Source organism: Canis lupus, chromosome 7, assembly GCF_003254725.2.
Source record: "Canis lupus dingo isolate Sandy chromosome 7, ASM325472v2, whole genome shotgun sequence".
Lineage (NCBI taxonomy): Eukaryota > Metazoa > Chordata > Mammalia > Carnivora > Canidae > Canis > Canis lupus.
The window spans coordinates 23,353,273-23,361,750 of NC_064249.1; the positions used below are offsets into that span (position 1 = coordinate 23,353,273).

The window sequence follows — 8,478 nt, forward strand, 5'->3', positions numbered from 1 at the left end:
AATGCCCATCACCCAGTTACCCCGTCCCCCGCCTTCCCTTCCAGCGACCCTCAGTTTGTTTCTTATGATTAAGAGTCTTTTGTGGTTTGTTTTCCTCTCTGATTTCATCTTGTTTTATTTTTTCCTCTCTTTTCCTATGATCCTCTGTTTTATTTCTTAAATTCCACATGCGTGAGATCATATAATTGTCTTTCTCTGATTGAGTTATTTCACTTAGCATAATATCCTCTAGTTCCATCTATGTCGTTGTAAATGGCAAGATTTCATTTTTGATAGCTGAGTAATATTCCATTGTGTGTGTGTGTGTGTGTGTGTGTGTGTATATATATATATAGCTGTCTCTTGGGATCACTACATTTATATCCTTAGGGTAAATACCTATTAGTGCAATAATTGCTGGGTCATAGTAGTTAAAAGTAGCTGTAGTTTCAACTTTTTGAGGAATCACCATACTGTTTTCCAGAGTGGCTGCACCAGCTTGCATTCCCACCAACAGTGTAAGAGGGTTCTACTTTCTCCACATCCTTGCCAACATCTGTCATTTCCAGCTCAAGTGCCCACCTTTCCTGACTTATTAATTTTAACCATTCTGGTTGGGGTGAGGTGGTATCTCATTGTGGGGTGTGTGTGTGTGTGTGTGTGTGTGTGTGTGGTTTAGGTTTTATTTCATCATCATAAACTGAACTCTGCAATCCAACTAGACCTGGGGGAAGGAACCACGGAGCCCACAGAACCGCAGTGAGAGTGCAGAGACTGGGCTATTTCAAGCAGGTGGGGGTGGAGGGTAGCTCTCTTGAGCTAAAGGAAGGTCTGGAAGTTCAGATAAAACACGAGTTAGATCTGAACCACCACGAGTTAGATTCATCAGATCTGTCTGCAGTTGGCAATGGGGATCTTCTTGCTGGTCTTGCTGTTCCTGGACCCGGAGCGCTCCATGGCTTCCACGATGTTCATGCCCTCCTTGACCTTGCCAAAGACCACACGCTTGCCGTCCAACCACGCAGTCTTGATGGTGCAGATGAAAAACTGGGAACCGTTTGTGTTGGGTCCAACATTGGCCATGGACAAGATGCCAGGCCTCGTGTACCTCAGGATAAAGTTCTCATCATCAAACTTCTCCCCACAGATGGACTTGCCGCCAGTGCCACTGTGGCGCGTGAAGTCCCCACCCTGGCACATAAATCCTGGAATAATCCTGTGAAAGCAGGAACTTTGTAACTAAATCCCTTCTCTCCAGCACTCAGGGCACGAAAGTTCTCTGCTGTCTTTGGAACTTTGCAAACAGCTCGAAGGAGAAGCGACCCAAGGGCTCCCCATCCACAGTGATGTCAAAGAACACTGACCATGGCTGGACGGCAAGGGAGGCTCCGGGGTGGTGGTGTCTGCAAGGCCCTCACTGTGGTTTTGATTTGTATTTCCCTGATGCTGAGTGATGTGGAGCATTTTTCCGTGTGTCTGTTGGGCATTTGTGTGTCTTCTCTGGATAAATTTCTGTTCATGTATCTTCACCCATTTTCCGATTGGATTATTTGTTTTTGGGTGCTGAGTATGATAAGTTCTTCACATATTTTGCATACTAGTCCTTTATCTGATTTGTCTTTTGCAAATATCTCTCCCATTCTGTCAATTGTCTTTCGGTTTTGTCAATTGCTTCCTTTGCTGTGCAAAAGCTTTTTATCTCGATGAAGTCCCAATAGTTCATTTTTGCCTTTGTTTCCCTTGCCTTTGGAGATGCGTCTAGCAAGAAGTTGCTGCGGCTGAGGTCACAGAGGTTGATGCCTCTGTTCTTTAGGATTTTGATGGATTCTAAATGCATTGTTTTATAATCAGTCTCTGTGTCTGAGCCAAACATCTCCTTGAAGGGCCTTTGTCTCCCTCCCTCCCCTCCCCCATGTTTTAATCACATGCCAACAGGCAGAAGAGAAGAATTTTTGAACACTTACACGTGATTTCCTTGAAATAATATTCCATTTGAGGGATCCCTGGGTGGCGCAGCGGTTTAGTGCCTGCCTTTGGCCCAGGACGCGATCCTGGAGACCCGCCATCGAATCCCACGTCGGGCTCCCGGTGCATGGAGCCTGCTTCTCCCTCTGCCTGTGTCTCTGCCTCTCTCTCTCTCTCTCTCTGTGTGACTATCATAAAAAAAAAAAAAATTCCATTTGAGACTAGGTGGCAAAAGAAGGCTGAGCTGTGATGGAGCCCTCCCAGGAATGGCAAGTTGGCCAAGCCCAGTGTTTGGACAGCTCCATTGTGCATAATAGCAGTTCTGGGCACTGTGCAAGTGCCTGAAAGACTTGGTCATTGAGCCCCGCCTGAAGCAGGGGCTGGAAAACTAAGGCCTGCCACCTGTTGTAATACAATCTGCTAGCTAAGAATTGAAAATAAGGCAAAAAGAGTATTTTTTTAGTGACATGTGAAAATTATGTGAAATCCCCAAATTTTAAGGATTTATAAAGACAGCTTAATTGAAACATGGCCACATCCACCTTTCATCCATGTGACAAGTTATGACAGAGAGGCCCTCAAAGCCTTGAATGTCTACTCTCTGGCCCTTTGCAGATTTGTCTACCCCTTGTCTAAAGGAACATCTCCTTGAAGGCTGCCCTGCCAGACCTATCAGCTCGAGCGCCCACCTTTGCAGGGCAGCAGGAGCCGGAGCTGCTGGGGATTTACTGTGCCCCTGTTCTAAGCCCTCATGGGCAGGGCTCAATGGAAATACTCCTGCTCTCTCAGATCTGCACAAAAGACCTCTCCTCCCATGTGACCTCCTTGTTCATTCTAGGATGATGGAATGAGTCTCTGCAGAGGAAAAATGACATTTGTGACCAATGTGACCAATGTGACCAATATCCATGGCCCAGAGTGGGGGCTGAGGGCATGATGGAAGGGTGAAGGCTATCTTCAGAGGGCTCTGATGTTGTCCCCACTGGTAGAAGCAGAAAGATTCTAGCATATTCTCAGCACTAGAGATATGAACTTGGTCCAATGAGAGCTGAGTCAGAAGCATCAGAACACAGCAAGCCCACTTCCTTCACCATGGCACTGGGTCCACCCACGGGGCTCACTGCACGAGAGGGCCATTCTCTTTTTTGAATCTTCTATCTCCCAACTCCATCCTTAGAACTCTCAAGAAGGAATTTTCACTTAAAAAAAAAGAAAAGAAAAGAAAACCAGTTCATTCTCACTCTCAGCCTAGAGAGTTTATCTTACTAAGTTGTCTCAGTGAGAGAATGGAGAAGTATTATGATTCATTGTAATAAGGTAGATATTGTGACAAGAAAGATGTTAACATCTTAATAAAAGCCCTGAGGGGAAATTTGCATAACACAGTCTCTTTGTTGCTTAAAAAAAAGCCACTGATGCCTTATTAAAAAAAATCAAAACCCAATTTTGTTAAATATTCAGTCTGGGAATGAGTTGGAATATTCCTTTTATCTCTTGGGTGTTTTTTTTCCTGACAATCACAGATGCTCTGGGTTGGAAACGCCCATCTTCCCTCAGCCCATCTTCCTTGATTCCCTGTCTGCTGCACTGTCTTATTCCTTCCCAGAGCCTCATGCTTTCTGAAGTTCAGGAACAACCAGAAGGTAGAGACTGGAAACTCTGAAAGGGTAACAAGAAATCCCGTTGCTCACGTCTCCCCCTGTTCTTAACATTCATCTGTGCCTTTAATTTCGTTAGAAAAATCTCTTAGTTTTGTTGATTGTTTCCTTTGCTGTGCAAAAGCTTTTTATCCTGATGAAGTCCCAATAGTCCATCTTTGCTTTTGTTTTTTTTTTTTTTTTTTTTTTTTTTTTCTTTTTTTTTTTTTTTAATTTTATTTATTTATGATAGTCACAGAGAGAGACAGAGAGAGAGAGGCAGAGACATAGGCAGAGGGAGAAGCAGGCTCCATGCAAGGAGCCTGACATGGGATTCGATCCCGGGTCTCCAGGATCGCGCCCTGGGCCAAAGGCAGGCGCCAAACCGCTGCGCCACCCAGGGATCCCCCATCTTTGCTTTTGTTTCCCAAACCATAAGAGACTCTTAACTCTAGAGAACAAACTGAAGGTTGCTGGAGGGAAGGAGAGTAGGTGGATGGAATGGGCATTAAGGTGGACATATGGTGTAATGAGCACTGGGAGTTATGTGCAACTGATAAATCATTAAATTCTACCTCTGAAATGAAATAATATAGCAGATGTTAACTAAATTAAATTTAAATAAAAAATTAAAAATAAAATAAAAAATATCTCAGTTGAGTCTCCTGAAATCCAATTCTCATCTCGAAATCTGTCCAACATTTCTTGAACACACTCACTGACAGGGAGCTCACCACTTCTTCAGGCAGGATACGCTACACTGGGCTGGAATCTGCCTCCCACTAACCTTCCCTACTGTTCTAGCTTTTCCTTTGAGATTAATAAATGACCTAATCCCTCTTCTTTTTGTCAGCTCTTCACAAGGTTGTAGACAATAACTGTATATATTCTTCGGGTACAATAGCAATTTTTTAAAATCATAGAGTAACATTAAAAAGTTGCACTAAGCCCCACTCCTCTGGCTGGTTTGTGGTGGCGTCACAATGTCACAGATTTTCCATTAGAGAACATCTCCATCCATGGAGCCAGATGGTACTCTTCTTTATGCTGGTACCTCCAAAAGGAAAGAGCAGGAGCTAGAATTGAATTGCCCTTAACAGTTAAGGCAACTCGTCACAGGGCAAAAGGTTTTAGCTGCAATGACATCAGTTGCTCTTTTTAAGATGCGTTGAATTTAAACTCTGCCCCCTGCTGGGAGATATGTCAAGTTCCACACAGTGTGTGTTCATGCATGTGTGAGTGTGTGTGTTTGTGTGTGTATGTGTGTGCGTGTGCATGTGGTGAGGGGAGCACGAGGTGGACTTGACAGCTCCAGCTGACATCAGGCATGATAGAAGATTTGGAGGAGATGCTTGTATTCTCCTGGGTATATGATACCCAGGAAGGGAGTTTTACTGAATGCCAGGGGATAAGAAGAGCAAAGCATTATGGGGCCACTTGGTCAGTGGGGACTCATTGGATAGGAGGAGGAGGTTCCTAACTTAACCAAGTCAAGGTTACTGGCTTTGCCCAAGGTCACTTAGAAGTGAGTGGTGAGCAGAAGTTTCTTCCCTTATTTGTTCAGCTGACCACATCCCCGTCTCTGCAGTCCAAGGAAGTCTCATGTTCCTCCCTAGAGCAGCAGCAGCACCAATGGCAACCTGAACCCCACAGGCACCCAAAATTTTTGCTGTGTTACCTGCCTCCTCACACTGCAGCAGCCCTGCATCCTGGCCTGTGGCTGCAATCACTATTCTTGGCAGAGACTCTAGTGGGGACAAGAGACAAACAAAACAAATGGCCAGCCCTTTAGTGGCCCAGTTTCCAAGGTAGGGCATCTATATATAGCCGTTGCAGAGCAGGTCAGCTCCAGGGTGAGAGCCCTGCTCCTGAGGCTCAGACCCAGGCAGAATGGAGAGGAGAGGTGAACTCCCAGGGAAATATTCTGGGCCTCACTGGATGTCAAGCCAGCAGCCAATCTCAGAGTGATTTTATGGATAAGAGAAAAAAGCCCTGTAAGAATTGTCTTTTTTCTCCTACGTCATGGCCCTCCTTTGCTCACTATACTGTGAAGAGAGTGCCAGTGCCGTAGTCAGAATTGAGCTTTACACCTCCATTTCTTTCATCCTCCTTTTTATTAAATGAGTATTCGGGGGCTCACAGGGCATGGACGGTTATGCTTTGACAACTATGACTCTAGTGCCCTGAGGGGTGGCTACACTTCAGTGGGCATGGACTCCACCTTGTGTTTTTTCAAACGAGAACAGACTGTGCACACAAGAACAGAGCCTCTTAGATGTTTAGAGAGACCTGGGCCACTTCTATCTTTTGTGGCTCCTCGTGTATTAAAATAAAGGAAGCAATTAAAAATGAATTCTACAAATCGAGGAATATCTTGAATGTTTACATTTTACAAATCAGAACTCTTTACAGAAAAAAAAATGCAGTCCAGTATGTCTTAATATCTTAATCAAAATCTAGAAAAATAGTGGTGTGCTATAGGCAGTGCTGTATAGTCACAAACTTAAGGTTGAATGATGAAGTCTTCTTTCTTCAGTCCCATGTGTCTTTAGGACTGTTTGAGTGACTTTATTTGGGGGAAGGTCAAAGGTCGTATTTGAGGCCACAGTGAATGTGGAGTCTATCTGGCTCTGCTGCCCTCTTTGCCTCTTCTGAGCTCTTCTAGCTGTGTGATCTGGACCGCTCATGTCTTCATCAGGCCAGAGGGCATAACTTTGTGTTTTTTTTTTCTTTGATATTATCTTATTAAAGATCTGCTTGTTTAAAATACATAAAAGTCAAAGCTTTCATTTCATGGTGGAGCCATGAATGAAGCAAATTTAAGGGCAGAATGAAGATCCTGGTCATAGCAACCTACTGGCATTGTGGTAGTCATTTTCAGGATGGCTCCCAATGATGCTCCCCTACATATCCTTCTCTATTGAATAGGGCTAACCTTGCAACCAATAGGATACTGTGGAAATGAGGGAGCGTGACTCCCAAGGCTTGGTCAAGTGAAGACATTGTGACTTCTGCCTTGCTTGCTCTTGGACTCTGAATGAATCCTAGCTACTGTTTCCTGAGACACTCAAATAGCCCAAGAGAGGACCATATGGGGAGAAACTGAGGCCTACTACCAACAACTAGCATACAGTGGATCCTCTTGCCTCAGTTGAGCATTCAGATGACTGCAACTCTTGAGACATCCTGAGTCAGAACCATCCAATGAAGCCACTCCCAGATTCCTGATATTCAGAAATGAGTGTAAAAATAAATGTTTACTGGTGTTATAAGTTGCTAAGTTTTGGAGTAAATCGTGGTTCAGCAATGAATGACTAACGTTGTCATTTTATGTAACAAACATAGTAAAGAACAAACCTGGGTCACCCAGGTCATGGCCTATAGTTATTTACCACCTTCTCCTTGTCTGGCCTGGTGTCTGAAATTCTTGTACTCGAGGGTCATTCTCTTCTAGATACATTTTTCAAGTGTGTCGTCCTAAAAGGCAAAAAGCTCTGTACGTGTTTTTATCTTAACCCTTAAACTGCCAGGTGTTAACCCCTGAATGGACACAGTTCACGGTCAGCTGGGGGGAGAGTACTCCTGAGAGACAGGACTTGTGGGTAAGGGATGGGAACAAACTTTTGCTGTTGATGAGAAAGGCAACAGAATACAGACTCAAAGTTAGAGAGCTCAGCTTGAGTTCTTGCTTCATCTGTGTGATCAGGGGCAAGCTATGTCACCTCATGAGCCTTTGTTTCTTCTTCTGTACAATGGGAATAATACAAGTATCTAATTCACAGTATCACCCTCTCCCAGACCCCAAAGAATAAGTAATAGCAAGACGCACAAAGCAGTTTTTATATTCTATTTTATTTTTTAAAAGATTTTATTTTAACATAATCTCTATACTCAATGTGGGGCTAGAACTTACAACCTTGAGATCAAGAGTCACATGCTCTACTAACTGAACCAGCCAGGCACCTCACACAGAGGCATTGTATGAATCAGAAAGACTTATACAAAAGTTAGCTTGTTTAAGTACAATCTGTAAACAAAAAAGTCAGCTTCCCAAGAAAGGAATGCGTGGGCTCTCCTCTCATTTGTTCGGTGTCTTTTCTATGCCATGAATTATTAGGAGTGGGGACATACAAATGAATAATATACGTTTCCTGACCTCGGGGGGTTCACAGTATGTGGAGTGAGAAATAAGAAAACAGGCAATTACGATAAAATGTAAAGGTGCTAAGCACAGGGTAATTAATGCCTTTCTTCATCAGACATTTATTGAGTGTCTTTCCCCACAAATCAAAGTGCTGGATGCTATTGATACATAAACAATGACTAGGAAGCCCACTGAGAAGGCTGCCAGGAAGAGGCATCATTGAGCTCACTCACAGAGTCTGAGGAGGAGAGAGTCCAGTGGGAAGTTTAAGAATGAGGGTACAGAGGCAAGGTGCATCAAGGCACAGAGGTGAGCACCAGCATGGTGACTTGGGGGTGCTTCCTCCATCTCAGCACTCTGGGTAAAGTCAACAGTATCAGAAAGGAACCATCCCTCAAGGATGACTGGCTGACCCAGAACTCTGCTTAACCCGTTTATACCAGGTAAACAGTGTGCCGCGTGTCCCCTCGTGGGAGTGCCTGTCAACTCCCAATTACAGTTATCAGTGTTATCCCAGCTCATCTCCGGGTTCTGCTCGGTCATGGGCCCTTTTGCACAGTGAGTGACTTAGAGAATATCAACAAACTTAAATATTAGCCCTACTGATAATTAGGTTAATTAAGCCAATAATTAGGAGGATAAATTTATTGTGCAAGAAGTCATCTAAAGTATGCCAAGGCCAATTAAAATTAAAATTAAAATGAGCTGCCATTTGGGGTTTCCTGTATCCCTGACCTCACTGTTGGCTCAGAC

General features: G+C 44.0%; 1 pseudogene; it reads right to left on the reverse strand.

The window, feature by feature from the left end:
• Nucleotides 1–864: 864 nt before the first annotated feature.
• On the reverse strand, nucleotides 865–8,268 carry LOC112647904 (peptidyl-prolyl cis-trans isomerase A-like; annotated as a pseudogene).
• Nucleotides 8,269–8,478: the final 210 nt, after the last annotated feature.